The sequence below is a fragment of the Dipodomys merriami genome, unplaced genomic scaffold (assembly GCF_024711535.1).
Source record: "Dipodomys merriami isolate MVZ:Mamm:240054 unplaced genomic scaffold, mDipMer1.0.p SCAF_25, whole genome shotgun sequence".
Taxonomy (NCBI): domain Eukaryota; kingdom Metazoa; phylum Chordata; class Mammalia; order Rodentia; family Heteromyidae; genus Dipodomys; species Dipodomys merriami.
This window is the reverse complement of record NW_027203937.1, coordinates 13,991,661-14,007,354: the sequence shown is the minus strand read 5'-3', so window position 1 is coordinate 14,007,354 and position 15,694 is coordinate 13,991,661. Positions and strand designations below refer to the sequence as shown.

The window sequence follows — 15,694 nt, the reverse complement described above, 5'->3', positions numbered from 1 at the left end:
AAACAGTAAAAAAAAAAAGTAGTTTTCTTAGAAGATTTCTAGGTTCCCTGCTATATATGCCTGACTCAAGGGCATCAGCTCAGAATAAGTCCCTTAGGACTTCAATCAATCCAGTCATTTCTAAGCCTTTTATTTTTCTCTCTGAGTGGTACTGAGGTTTTGAACATAGGGCCTTGAAATTGCTATGCAGGCATTCTTACTGCTGAGCCAAACCTCAAACCCTTCTTTGCACTAGTTATTTTTAAGATAAGGTCTCATTTCCTGTCCAGGCACACACCTGGTCCATAATCCCACTTATTTTTAGCTTCCAATCATAGCTGGGATGACAGACTTGTACTACCACTTCTTCCACTGAGAGATTCTCCACTTGAACCTTTCTGCCCAGGGCTAGATGGCCTGAAACTCTGATCCTCACAATTTCAGCTTCTCATGAATCTGTGCACACCTCCAAACCTAGCTTCCAAACTCTTCTTCCACTGAAATCTTCCAAGAATAGTAATATTTAAACAAATAAAAGGTAGAGTTACAGCGGGCACTGGTGGCTCATGTCTGTAATCCTAGCTACTCAGAAGGCTGAGAGATGAGGGTTCAAAGCCAGCCTGGGCAGGAAAATCCATGAGACTCTTAATCTCCAATAAACTACTCAGAAAAAGCCTGAAATGGTACTGTGGCTCGAGTGGTAGAGTGCTAGTCTTGAGCAAAAGGAGCTCAGGGACAGTGCCCAGGCCCAGAGTTCAAGCCCCAGGACTGGGGGGGAAAAAAAAGTTCACTTCCTTTTTCTACTTCCCAAACTTACCAGGAATCCGTGAAATCCTACTTCAAAATCCTAAGACTCTAGTTCAACACCTACATGTTTTACTTAACAAAAAAGTCCAGAGAGAAAAGATGAGTTTGAATCACACAGTGAGTTAATTCCAAACTGAAACTCAAACCCAGATGTTCTGACTTCAAGGCTAGCCAATCCCCCATTTCATCATGTTATTCCTTTGAGACAACCACAGGAAGATGAATGAGAAAGAATTTTTTAAAGTATCAAGTGCTAAAGGCATAGGTAGTTCCCTCGGCTACTAATGTTCAGCCTCCCAAGGACAGTTTCACCAAGTAGTAGCTAGCTCTCCCCAGCTCTCACTAAAGTGTCTAATTGTTTGTTAAAAACAGGAATAATTATGTTACTAATTTAGAAATACTCTTAGTAGATAAATGAGACCTAGGAGGTTTCTGGAGAACTCCCTGTATTCCCAGAATTCATCACTTAAAGATAGAAAATTCCCCCCATATCCACCACACCTGGGAAAGGAACAGAATCAGAACTTGCTTAGTGAAGTTACCTCCTTGCTAAAATGACATGAATCACTTGGGGCTCAAAATTTGTCTACCACTGTAGCAGCCAGCTTCTGAAATGGTACTCATGATCCTGTCTCGTAGTATTTACATCCCTGTGTGGTTTTCTCTTAGTTAGTAGAAGGGATGATCTGTGTGACTGAAAGAACAAAGCAGAAGTGATAGCATGTCACTTCTGAAGTTAGATTATAATAACAGAGCTTCTGTTCTGACTGCTCTCTTCTCTCCCCGATAACTTCTTAAGCAAAGCCAACTACATTTATTATCCTGTCTGTCATTTACTCTCAAGGTAAAGTTTCTGCAACTTAGATATATTCAGTTTCATCTTTCAATTCCTTTAACTTCCTGTAAAGCTTGCTTCTAATTCATGTTAGCACATTAAAAACACTTACCGGCTGAGTATGGTGCCTCACATCTATAATCCCAGCTACTTGGAAGGTAGAGATTAGGAGGACTACAATTAAAGGCCATAGTGGGCAAAAAGTTAGCAAGATACCCTCTCAACAAAAAGAAGCTGAACATAACAGGACAAGTCTGTCATCCAGCTACACAGAAAGCATAAACAGAAAAACTAGGATAACTTGGGTAAAAGCACAAGACTATTCAAAAAAAACTAAACTAAAGCAGACAAATGCTGGTGGCTCACACTTGTAATCCTAGCTACTCAAGAGGCTAAGATCTGATTATAGTTTAAAGCCAGCCTGAGCAGAAAAGTATGAGAGACTCTTACCTCCAATTAATAATAATAGGCCAGAAGTAGAGCTGTGGATCAAGTGGTAGAGTACTAGCCTTGAGCACAAAAACTCAGGGACAGCACCCAGGTCCTGAATTCAAGCTCCAAGATTGGCTCAAACAAAGGGAAGAGAATGGAAAAGATGAAGGAAAGAAGGGAGGGAGGGAGGAATCTGAGCACAGTGGCTCCTTTTGTAATCCTGCCTACTGAGAAGCAGAGATCAAGGGATCATGGGTTTAGGCCAACTCTGGCAATAAAGAAGTTTGGGAGATTCTATCTCAACCAATGGGTGAAAGTCAGGTTATCAAGCCGGGCGCTGGTGGCTCACGCCTGTAATCCTAGCTACTCAGGAGGCTGAGATCTGAGGATCGCGGTTCAAAGCCAGCCCGGGCAGGAGAAACCGTGAGACTCCTATCTCCAATAAACCACCAGAAAACCGGAAGTGGCGCTGTAGCTCAAGTGGTAGAGCGCTCGCCTTGAGCTGAAGAGCTGAGGGACAGCGCCCAGGCCCAGAGTTCAAGCCCCACGACCGACAAAAAAAAAAAAAAAAAAAAAAAAAAAGAAAGTCAGGTTATCCCAGCAACTAAGAAAGTACAATGACTAGGCACAGTGGTATATACCTGTCATCCCCAACCATGTGTGGAAGCAAAAGTAGAAGGAATGCAGCCAAGGCTGGCCAAGGTATAAAGCAACACTCTACCTAAATAACTAACACAAAAAAGGGCTGGAGGCATGACTCAAGTGGCAGAACACCTGCCTAGCAAGCACAAGGGCCTGAGTTCAATTCTCAGTACTACAAAAAAAAAAAAAAATCAATCAATAAAGCAAAAGGACTGAGGGCTTGGCAGGAGAGTTTTGTAGAACATCTGCCAAACAGATGTTTGTTGGAGACCCTAAGTTCAAACTCTAGTTCCGCCAAAAAGAAACAAAAAACATACTTACTGCTAGGTATGGTGACACACAGTTGTAATCCCAGCACTCAGGAGACTATGGCAGGAGGATTGAGATCAAAGCTAGCCTGGTCTAGGTAGTAATACACTGTCTCAAACTAAACTATCCCATTCCTACCCCGCTCCCCGGCAAAAAAAAAAAAAACTCATTTATCTATGTTCCCTCCCAAAACTCACACTGAAACTAAAAATGTACGAAAGGTATAAACCTCAATAATAATAAAAAAAGGTGAGAAAACATCAGATGGTAAAATATTTCAACAAACTTTAGAATATAGTGAGTAAAGAGGAGCTGTGACTTTAAATGGAAGGGCAAGCACAACTAGAATCTAGAGACTTACCAGGTCCCTGGGCAGCAGAGATGTGTGCTTCCTGGACAACAAGATTACTTCACCTGGAAAAAAAAACACTGAATCAAAATACACGAAAAAATAGGCCTAGGACACAATGGTCATGCTGTGATCCTAGCTATATGAAAGTGAAAATATGAGAATCACAGTTAAGGCCAATTTAGGCAAAAAGTTAATAAGCCTACTTCACAGAACAAGCACGGTGGTACACACTTGTGAGTCTAGCAACACAGAGGACACAGGCCACTCCCAGACAAAAAGCTCAAGACCCTATCTGAAAAATAACCAAAGTAAGAAAGGGCTGAGGGTGTGACTCAAGTGGTAGATTGCTTGCTTTGCAAACGTGAGGCCCTGAGTTCAAACCCCAGTACCACAAAAAAAGGTGGCTTAGAAAATATGTATCACTTGTGCAGACACAGAGATAGCAGCAACCTGAACACAAGTGTTTTTATTCTTTTTTTTTTTGGGGGGGGGGGGATAGATCATGAGCTTGAACTTGGGGCTAGGTGCTGTCCCTGAGCTCTTTTGCTCAAGGCTATTGCTCTACCACTTTGAGCCACAGCTCCACTTCCAGTTTTCTGGTGATTAATAGGAGACAGAGCTGGCTTTGAGCCATGATCCTCAGATCTCAGCCTCCTGAGTAACTAGGATTACAGGCGTGAGCCACCAGTGCCTAGCATGGTCTTTTTATTCTTGTTACCTTTCCATGTCATATCTGCTATTGGCCCACTTAAAGAATATATAACAAATTAACAGCCCATGCCACAAAACAAGGAGGCACAGGTGTTTACAAAAGTCTACCTTTTGGCATCCTTTACCAGCTTCCAAAAGGTCCTTTGTATTTTGGCTCTCCTTTGTGAGAGTAGGATTAGAACCTCACATTCCAATTTTCTGATTCTACAGTTCTAAAAGTGTAGGTTACTGGCACCTGACAAAAATTATGACAAAGCTTGGAGGCAAAAGATTTCAGAAGCACTAATTGCTTGGGGTCAACGCTGAGCTCATCCACATTGTCTGTGGTAGTGTGAGAGAAGCAGCTTTTCCTCCCTTTTTAGAACAGAACATGCCCAAAGGTAGGTGTTGTTATGGCTGCTAACCAGCTGAAACACATTCATTTCTAAATGCCAAGTTACAGGACTGCTACAACAACAATTAAAAATAACCATTAAAGATTCTAGGGCGATTTCTTCTTTGTGTTAAACTGTTTGTTATGTGCATGTCATGACTCTTTGCTCCCCCTGCCACCGTACTCTCACTTAATCTTGTCTATTACTGCATTAAACATAGCTACGCACTCAATCTCTAGGTTTGTGGAGTGTACATAAAAAATACTAAATAAGGAATCATAACTGTTTTAAATAAAACTCAAGCTTTGGAGTCAGCAAACCTACATTTGAATCCTAGGTTACCAGCAATGAGATCCTAAACAACCACTTCACCTCAATGAGGTCATGAGTAAAATGGGCATAATACCTGTGTTAGAAGCCTATGTGAAGATTAAATGAAAACTGTATTCAGAAACAGCAGGGGGCTGGGAAGGTGGCTCAGTGGTAGAGCGCTTGCCTTGCATGCCTGAGGCCCTGGGTTCGATTCCTCAGCACCACATAAGCAAAAAGAAAAAAGCCGGAAGTGGCGCTGTGGCTCAAGTGGTAGAGCACTAGCCTTGAGCTGAAGAGCTGAGGGACAGCGCCCAGGCCCCACGACCAGACCAAAAAAAAAAAAAAAAAAACAGAAACAGCAGGGAAGCAATCAATATATGCTGTTTCCTGTTTTATTGATCACCTGGTTTACACTAGGTACTTCTAGCCTTAGAAGAGGCTCATGGATGTGAGAAAATCTTTAGGAATAGGAAATATGAACAGGTAATTATAATACAGAATACAAATTATAGTGAAATAAATGCCATCATATGTTTAAAAGGAAATGTCCCTTCTACAAGCAGTAAAATTAACCCAGGCAGCTCAAAAAGGAAACCGTTATCTACTGGCTAAGGAACTTAGGCATCCTCTTCCTCTTTGAAGACAAGATTTGACTTGATGGGCTTTTGGTGCAACCAAGTTTGAGGAAGGTGCTTCTGCCACTTCCCGAGGCCTTGCTCAACTTAAACCAATGTCAAAAGGGAACACCAGCCCACAAAGAAACAGCTTTAAGGAAAAAAATAACTAAACTAAAGCCAAATGAGAGGAAGCAATGGACTTTTAAAGGAACTGAGGTAATGGACTTGGAGAATGGGTCAAGGAGCCTACAGAACACCAGAGGCATCAATTGTGTTGGCATGTTAATGGAGAAAGTAAGCAGAACATTGTCTAAGTGTCTGAGTAATCAGGAGGCCAAGAGGTCACTTAGTTCAACAGCTCATCATACATAAAGAGAAAATGAAGACTAGCAAGGTCCTAGAGCAGACAGGGCCAAGCCTAAGATAACCTACCACTTGACAGTTTAGGCGGGCTCTTCTGCTTCAATCTTGCATTTCCTCAAGATGAGACCGTCAAAAAGGCCTTATTATTTTCTCAATGAAACAAAGATTTTCTTCTTCTTGGCAGTTTGGTGGTTGAACCCAGGACCTTGCATATATTTAGGCAAGTGTTCTACCTCTGCCTAGAGTTAACTACCACCCCCCACTTTTATGAAATTGGGGTCTCACTATTTTGCTGGGGTTTTGTTTTGGTTTTGGTTTTGGTTTTGAGTAGTGGGGCCTGAACTCTGGGCCTGGGCACTGTCGCTCAGCTCTTCAGCTCAAGGCTAGCACTCTACTACTTGAGCCAAAGCCCCACTTCTGGCTTTTTCTGCTTATGTGGTACTGAGGAATAGAAGGGCCTGATGCATTCAAGGCAAGTACTCCAACACTGAGACACCTTTCCAGCCCCAATGTTGCTGATTTCTATGTTGCTGAACTCCTGCCTGAGCCTACTAATTGGCTGAGACTAAAGGCATGTACCCTCCTGACCAGCAAATATATATTTTTGGGGGTGGGGGGTCAGTCATGGGGGCTTGAACTGTGGGCCTGGGTGCTGTCCCTCAGCTCTTCAGCTCAAGGCTAGCACTCTACCACTTAAGCCTCAGCGCCACTTCTGGCATTTTCTGCGTATATGGTGCTGAGGAATGGAACCCAGGGCCTCATGCATGCAAGGCAAACACTCTACCACTGAGCCACCTTCCCAGCCCCCAGCAAATATTTCAAAATATTACAATATTTGTGTTAGCTCATTTTGTGGAATGTTTTCCTTTATGTTCTTTTTTTTTTTCACCTGAGGATTGAGACTTCCCTAAGTAAATAATAAAGGCTAAGAAAGGGTTTTTCAATACCCTAACTCCAACTATACTACTGAGTCTGTGACACTTAACTTTATGAAACATCCCATTTTTAAAAAAATAATATTTCAGCCTCTCTGTGGAGAACAAAGAACACAGACTTGAAGCAGACAAGACTTCTGTCTTCAAGGGGCTCCTATTCTGGTTGGATTGACAGGCATAGCAATTTGTATTACCCTTTAGTTATAAAGACCTGGGTTAGAATCCTCTTTGCCAGCTAAAATAAATCACTTCCTTTACCTAAATTCTAGAAATCTATGAAATTGAAGGAAAATCTGTCACTTGAGAATAGTTAGTAAGATAATGTGTTTAAACCACCCCGCAGCATGTCTGATGTATAGTATATACTAAACAGGTATTTACTGAATTAATGCCTTATATAAGATTATCTTTTGGGAGGATGGAGAACAGAGAACATCTCATTATGTTTTCTCATAATCTTGGACCCTTTGAGGAAATGTTTGACCATGTGTATTTCATGTTCCTGAGTTCTCATGTCTTAGATCCACAGACACTATCACAGAGTTAAAAATCAGAAAGAGGAACCTGTCAGGGTATGCATAATGACTATGGATGAAGGAAATAGCAGTCTGGACTAACCAAATTTATAAAGGGAAATCAACATCAGAACAAAGTCAAATAACTCAAAATCTGAAATCCTTAAAATGAAAGATTAGAAAAAGCCTAGTTAAATGCAACATGAAGCTAGAATGAGAGAACAGAAGCTACTAGAAATTAATGAACTCTATGGGTCTCAAATGTTCTTTTTAGAAAGACATTCTTTCAACAAAAAATATATTTGCATTATCTACTGCCCCAGTTTTTGTAGGCAGCAGAGACATAGACATGGTGCCAGTGTTTTAAGGATTTATAGTCTGAGAGATTGAGATCATAGTACTATTCAATGGGCCATAGGCAGAGGTAGAGAGAAGCTGCATTTCTTTGCTCCTTTTCAATCTTTCTTCCATGTTACCTCACTACTAGATGTTCTCCTACTCTTTTTTCAATGTTTTCCACATAACCTACCTTTTCTAGAGGCAAAGCCCATACCTTACCCCACCTACAGCCTCCAAAATTAAACTCACCGAATCATTTTAAAGCCTCCAAGCTGGGATATAGCTCAATGATCTAACACTTGTTTAGCATGGATTTGATCCCCAGCATTGCAAAAGAGAAATAAAAATTAAAACCACAAAAGAATAAGTTTGCTATCTTAGACCAGAAGAGCATTTCTGAGAAGACCGAACTAAATCATCTTGAGAAGATCTCAAATATTAATTGAACACCTATTATATATCAAGCCCCACTCTGGACGGTTTCAATGGGGGATGAGAAAACATTACTCCCAGAATATCATTATCACCTTATCATTTGAGGAAAAAAAGCAGAGACACGAAGATCACTCTCACCTTCCCCTTCTCCCTATCAGCCAATCATAAGACCCTCATTCAAGAGATGAGGTCATAAAAGACTTGAGATCAAGAAATACCCATCCATTTCTGAAGACACAAGGACACAGAGAATCTGAACAAACAAACTTTGTAAAATTCCCCCTTGTTTATAATTAGGACACACCTTTTGTCCAACCTTTTTTCTCCTCAGTATCAAAGTACACAAGTTTACCAATCTTTTTGGGTCTTCATTTCCCACTGAAGGTTTTCGTGTCACATAAAACATACTAATTTTGTATGTTTGTCTCTTGCTAATCTGTCTTGTAAGGACCTTGGCCATGAAATAGCAATGGAAAGAAAATACATTTACCTACACTGATGTTCTTAAAAAGCCTTGCAAGGGGAGCTATTATTGCCCCCGTTTTACAAAGAAAAAAACTATGGTCACAAAAGTTGATATTCCCTACCAAATCATTAAGCAATAGTGCTTCAATTTATAACCAAACTGACCCTCTCTACTTTAAATAAAATAATCTTCTCATTAAATCTCACATTTTATTCTAGGAAAAATCCTATGAGGCAGTTATAAGCATAATCCTATTTTACAAATGAAAAGACTGTTGAGAAAGAAAGCAATACTTTCTCAGGAATAAGTCAGGGTGTAGAACCATGCTGCGCCAGTAGATTTCTTGACCTCAAACATGTGCTCTTTCTACTATTCCACATTTCCTATTATACCGGGCCTTGCAAAGGAAAGAGTGCAAAGAGTCCGAAGTGTTGACTCTAACTTATTATACAATATTGAATAAATTATTTCCCTCTCTTACCCTGTTTTCACATCCATAAATTACAGTGTTGTATTAGACAACCCCCAACATCTCCTTCATGTGGCAACCTAAGCTTTAATTAGTACAAACAAGTTTATGAAAAACAGTTTCTGGATTTGCTTGCTACCCAACAATAATTTTCTAAAAGGAAAAAGAAGCTTTATTCACAGTATAAATTAAGGGAAGTACTCAGCACTAGAGTAATTAGCCATTCAATGCCATGCCTGCCATCTTAAATACCCTAGATGTAAACAAAGAAAGGCCACATGCCACCCAACAATACAATCTGAGGTATGGGAAGAATAGTGTGTTCATGGGAGGGCCCTGTGTCCCTGCTGGATTGACACTTCTGTTCACTAGCTACTCTCTCTTCCCAAACTATTAATTCTGATTCATTTACAATACATCAGGGTACTAACTTGAGATCTAAACAATTTATAGGCGAATTTTGACCAGATAACATAGAACAAAAATCAATATTTAACCCTAAGTATAACATTTTCTCTGCCACAAAATTGGGAAAGAGAAGAAACAGCATACACAAGATGGGATATCCCTTGTCTGCCCTAATTTCTTTAAACATAAGAAAGTTCAAAGTAATTCTAAACACCTTCTTAGTCTAACCTAATAAATAGTCTACATTTAGAATATGTGAAATGTGTAAATAACAAAATCTGGGGAAGCTGAGGTGTGAAATCTTTTTTTTTTTTGCCAAAGGTCATTTAGATATTTATAACATCATCCGCAGGCTATACAAAACAATCAATATAGGCAGATGACCCCAGGAAGCCAATGAGAAGCATACAAGAAGCACTGATATCTATCCTGTCTGTAACTAAATGGTTCCATGGGCCCTCTACAGCCCAAGGGCAGGACATTCCCCACCCCTGATAGTAGTATAAATTAAAATGATACCACAAAAGAAAAGGAAATGAGCTATACTACCAATGCAGCTCATAAAATATGTATGTTCACATGACCCAAAATACAGATTCGTTTTAGAACAAAAAGAAACCTGTATGACTGAAGTAAATAATTCACCTAACGCCAAGGATAAGACATCAGAGGCAGAACCTGTGTTCATGCATCTAAGAAACCAAGGACTCAAGATCTGAAACAATCACTGACAAGCAGAAAAATTGTTTTAATGGCATTTTTAATTGTCTTAGACATTTTTTTTTGTTGGTCATGAGGCTTGAACTCTGGGCCGTGGCACTGTCCTTCAGCTCTTCAGCTCAAGGCTCGTGCTCTACCACTTTAGCCACAGCGCCACTTCTGGTTTTCTGGTCGTTTATTGGAGATAAGAGTCTCACAGACTTTCCTGGCTTTGAACTTCAATCCTCAGATCTCAGCCTTAGTAGCTAGGATTACAGGCATGAGCCAACAGCACCGATTTGTCTTAGATATTTTTAAGCCCAATGCATGATACTCACCTGCAAACTCAACTACTTGAAATGGCTGAGGTAGGAAGAGTGTGAGTTTGAGTGACCTAACTTGCCTGGGCAACTTAAGTGAGACCCTGTCTCAAAACAAAAAAGAAAGACGCTCTTAACAAAATGAGTCTTCCCATGTCCCCAGAATAAAGTTCATCTATTTTAGCCAAGCATTATCATTCAAATTCCTCAAATATCTATTTATAATATATTGTTAAATGGTGATCTAGGCATTTCCACCTATATTTGTTCATTTAATTCTCCCAACATCCTAGTGATTTTATACCCTGTTTTATAGAAAGGAAGTATGAAAGTCAATGAGATAAGGAGAGCAGGATTAAAATCTAATCTTTTCGCTCTGAGTTCTCAAAATACTTTCTGTCTTACCTCTATTTAATCTATCTTCATTTATCTTCTTCACCATACAGGATCCTCAGACACACGGTGTCTAAATTTTATATCTCACAACTTTGTAAGATAGACATTTAAGATCCCTCACAAAATGGTCCCTATCTACCAACAGTTGTTTTTTTAATGATGCTTTTAACACTCTACCCAACACCCACTACTTTCTTCTTTCTTCTTAATAAAGACCTGATTTATTAGGAAGAGGAGTGAGCCCTGGAGCTTGAACTCAGAGCCCGGATGCCGTCCTTGAGCCTTTTGTGCTCCAGGCTAGCACTCTTACCACTTGAGCCACAGTTCCACTTCTGACTTGAAATGAGTCTTATGGACTTTCCTGCTGGGTTGGGTTTAAACTTTGATCCTCAGATCTGTCTTCAGAGTATCTAGAATTACACAAGCCACCAGTACCCTGCTAGAGCCCTGATATTCATCCCTGATCAGTCTGTCACTACAGCAATTCTCAAATTTTAGCATGCAATCAGCATCACTAAAAGCGCAGATTCCTAAGCCCTACACCCACAGTTTAGGACTGAGATCTGGGATGTGGCTCAAGAATTTGCATTAGGAAAAGGAAAAACAAAGTGGGTGTGAATAACTTCAAAATACATTGCAACTATATATGAAGACAACATAATGAATTTTATTGAAAGCTGTTAATCAATAGGGAGGGTTGGACAGAGAAAACAAAAGAGATCTCCTGAGTAAAGTATAATATATGTATGTCTGAGATACCATGGTAAAAATCTCTTGGTACAATTAATACACAAAAAGAAAAATGAAGAGAAAACTGGAGAGTGAATACAATCATAATATTCAATGTACATATATGAAAATGAAACCAGGAAACTTGAAAAAATGTATGGGAAGCCAGGTGCTGGTAGCTCATGTCTGAAATCTTAGCTACTCAGGAGGCTGGGATCTCATGATCACAGGATTGAAGTTCAAAGCCAGCCCAGGCAGGAAAGTCCATAAGACTCTTATCTACAATTAACCACCAGAAAACTGGAAGTGGCACTGTCCCTCAAAGTGATAGAGTACTAGCCTTGAGCAAAAGAGAACTCAGGGACAGCCCCAGGACCAGGGGGAAAAAAAATCTAAAAATCAATAAATGAAGAAAAATGAATGACAGGAAAAATAAAATAGGCCTTGTGGGAGGGTTAGATACTTGAAAAAAAAAATCAGGCACAACACAAAAAGTTATTTTTAAAAAGTACAGATTCAGCCGGGCACTAGTGGCACATGCCTGTAATCCTAGCTACTCAGGAGGCTGAGGTCTGAGGATCACAGTTCAAAGCCTGCCTGGGCAGGAAAGTCCTTGAGACTCTTATTTCCAATAACCACTCAGAAAAGCGGAAGTGGCACAGTGGTTCAAGTGGTAGAGCGCTAGCCTTGAGCCGAAGAGCTGAGGGACAGCTGAGAGATCCAGAGTTCAAGCCCCATGACCAACAACAACAAAAAGTACAGATTCATATATACAACTACAAAAGAAAAAAGATTCGTCATAAACAATCTAAACCTAGTTGTTACAGAAAAGTTCTACCAAAAATTCATTAAGTACACTGATAGGAAGATTGTGTGTTAGCTTAAACAGTGAGTTCCAGGACTGCCTGGACTGCATAGGAAGTCCCTGTCTTAACACCATTCAAAGAAAAATGTTGTTAATTTACCAAATACTTATTATTGTTTTATATCTACTATAGGCTAAAAAGTATTCTTGGTGCTGAGGGTACAAGCAGACAGGCTTTCACAGATTGTTTTCTTTTTTTTTAATTTATTTTTATTGTAAAGGCGATGTACAAAGGGGTTATAGTTACATAGGTCAGGTAATGAGTAGATTTCTTTTTGAACAGTGTCACCTCTTTCCAGTTTTTCCCTCCAAACCACCTCCACCCAAGTTGTATAGTTCATTTTCAACGTAGTGTCTGGTGAGTATTGGTGGGACAAAGGGTAAACTAATTCACAGGCTTGTTTTCTAACTGAAGAACCAGGAACAAAGGTTTCAAAGACAGGGCTATAAATTAAGGCACTGGTTGTTTAGAATCACATTAACTTCTCTACCCTAGCCAACATTTGTTGAGCACTTGATATATATATGGTAAGTGCTATACAGCTATTTCCTCGCGTAATCCTAATACAAATCTATGAATAGGTCTGATTAGTACCATTTCCAGGATAAAGAAACTGGAAATCCAGAGGTTTTCTCCTCTATGCTACATAGTCAGAAAACAGCAGGGTCTCAGGATTCAGGTCACGGGCAGAGGTTTAACTGCTACATAATATATAGAGATTATAAAATTATATTTACATGAGACAGATTTGTTGAAATATGAGGTCTGGAATTAATATGACATGAAGCTTTTTTGTTTCTGTTTTTTTCTAATCTTCCCTCTTCTAAAGTGAAGAGTTAAGGCTCCCAAGGCTAATGTCACATTCTGCTGCTGTTTCTACGGTTTCAAAAAATAATATGAAATGTATTCAGGTGCCTAATCCAGTTGTAAGTGAAGTATACTTTGAAGGCTGCCACTATAGAGTTCTTATCCACCGGCTGGAACCATGTGCTTCCATGGCTTCATTAAGAGGCACATTAACATTACATTAATTGGGGAAAACAGCTGTAGCACAAACCTCCAGCAGATAGGAGTCTAGAGACACTGAGAACAAAGCGAGAGCAGAAAAGCAATGATTGGCTGACCTGACGCCAGCAAGGTCAGGCATAGCATTTGGTCCTTTTGCATCTCTAAATTCTCATGAATGTGGATACCCAGGCAGCAGCCCAAAGCCTTTCTCATTTTCATCTCAATCTCCAGGAAGAATTACAATGAGAACAAGAGCTATTGAGGCAAGAACAGATTCTGAATATTAAAGTGCACTCTAGGCAGGACTGGGCCAAAGGAAGAATAAGAGAGGTTTTCCTTTTGGACCTAATGAAGGACAATAGTCAAATTCTACCATACATCTGCCATACAATCTCAGGACCATACAGTATCTTTCGAGGAACCTTTCCAAATCCATTCAGTTATTTCTCACTTCTTCCTTTATCACTGTACACTTATTATGCACAGCCCTACCTTCAGGGAACAAAGTAAGTCTAATAGGGGGAACCAGCATAAAAAAGGGAATTCTTCTCCAAAGATAACAAGTACTCAAACTACCAGTTAAGTCAACTGACAAAGGAACCATTTCTAGTAAACATTCACCCCCAAAAAGCTGATTGAGTCTCCAAGGGAAAAGAAACTTACTTATCAAGTTGAATCTAAAACCATTTATATAACAACTTAAGTTATAAATGTTAAGGTAATTCTTAAAGAACACCTGTCATTTCACTCTTGGCATTCAAAACATGTAGATACAAGATTAATTCTGTAAAAATATTCAAGAGCTTCACTAATTTTTCCCAAGGGCATCTCAGATTCCTTGTTACATAAATTATCTTCTGAATCTCCTGTTACATCAGTATCAACATTAATTTCTCCTCAAGTTTTTTTTTAATTTTTAACTTCCACTTAACAATTATATACATTTATGGGACTTATTTCAGTTTTACAGTGGTCTAATTTTACCTAATTCTTACTTGTTAGTGGTTTGAGTGTAGTTTAAGCCATCCTTCAAAATCACTGTTTCAGCTTCATAAAATTCTTCAGTTTTCAGTTTAGAATCTATTTGTATCATTTTTAGATGTTAGTCATCCTGCTACTAGAAAAGCATTTGCACTTACTGACAAGGGGTCATGAGGACAGACCCTAGTGGTAAGCTAAGAGGAATATCTGAAGTGATCAGTCCCTATGGATAACAAATGAACTTTCATATACCTAACTATACTGTAATGAATGAGGAGAGTGCTATGGAAATTCAAGAAAATGTAATATTTATTGAGTGTAGAAGTAAATTACTTCAACCATTTGACAAATATTTACTGAGAGCCAACTTCATATCCGAGATGCGTCTGATGCAGGAGATACAGCAAAGAACAAAACAAACAACTATCCACTAGGAATCTATGATATGAATGGGTAGATGAGAACTGGGGATGCATACAGAGGAGAAATGGAATCCAAGTTAGAGCTTGAAGAATGAAGATTTTAAACAGTAGAGGAGAAAAAAGGAATTTCAGGCTCAGGAAAAAAGATGACACAATACCAAATAGACAAAAACTGAATTCTACCCAGGTGGTTCATTCATGTAATCCAGCTATCAGGAGGATCAACTTAGCCCAAACGGTACTGGGTAAGACCTTCATGCCTATGATGATAACCATGCCGAGGCCACGTGTGAGAAGAGAGGATATCAATCTGAGGGCTAGGTCAGACAAAAACATGAGACTCTTCCTGAAAAAAGGAAGTACTTGTAGGTATGTGTCAAGTTGTAGATTATCTACAGAAACAAGTGGGAAGCCTTCAGTTCTAATCCTAAATACAGCAATAAATAAAAATAAAAACTGAAAACCTTTTTAGTGAGGCTAGACTAGCGTCAAAGGAAAGATGAGGCTAAAGTGATAAGTGGAATCAAACTGAAAAGTTCACTGTACAAACCAATTTATATATGACTAGCAGTGTTAAGTAGAATAATCACAGTATCAAAAACTTTACTGCAGGCAGAATAATGGATAAATAAGAGAGTAGAAAGACTGGCTGCCAGGACTGTGAAAGGTTATTAAATACTCAAGGAAGAAATGACTACAGTCTAAACCTAAGCAGAAGGAATGGAGAAATAGAGACAAATCTGAAAATACAGAAATTTAGAACTAAAACTGGCAAGTCTTGAAAATCCATTTTACCGATAATATATGTTTATTTTGGCAACCAGTTATAACAAACACTATGTTAGAAACACTGCATAGGTGATAGGTACAATGATGAACAGGACAGCCAGGACTCTTGCAAGTCCAGACATATGACAATCAACTACATGCAGAATTAGAAGTCATTATAAATGCCATTACAGATAATAACAAA

At 39.3% G+C, this 15,694-nt stretch overlaps 1 protein-coding gene across 2 annotated transcripts in view; it reads right to left on the bottom strand.

The window, feature by feature from the left end:
• The window catches only part of Pak1 (p21 (RAC1) activated kinase 1), a 140,353-nt gene that overhangs the window by 109,337 nt on the left and 15,322 nt on the right, over positions 1–15,694 (bottom strand). For both annotated transcript variants that reach the window (XM_070034937.1, XM_070034940.1), the window contains exon 2: positions 3,366–3,418. The gene's annotated coding sequence lies outside the window, so the exon portion shown is untranslated. The remainder of the gene's footprint in view (positions 1–3,365; positions 3,419–15,694) is intronic.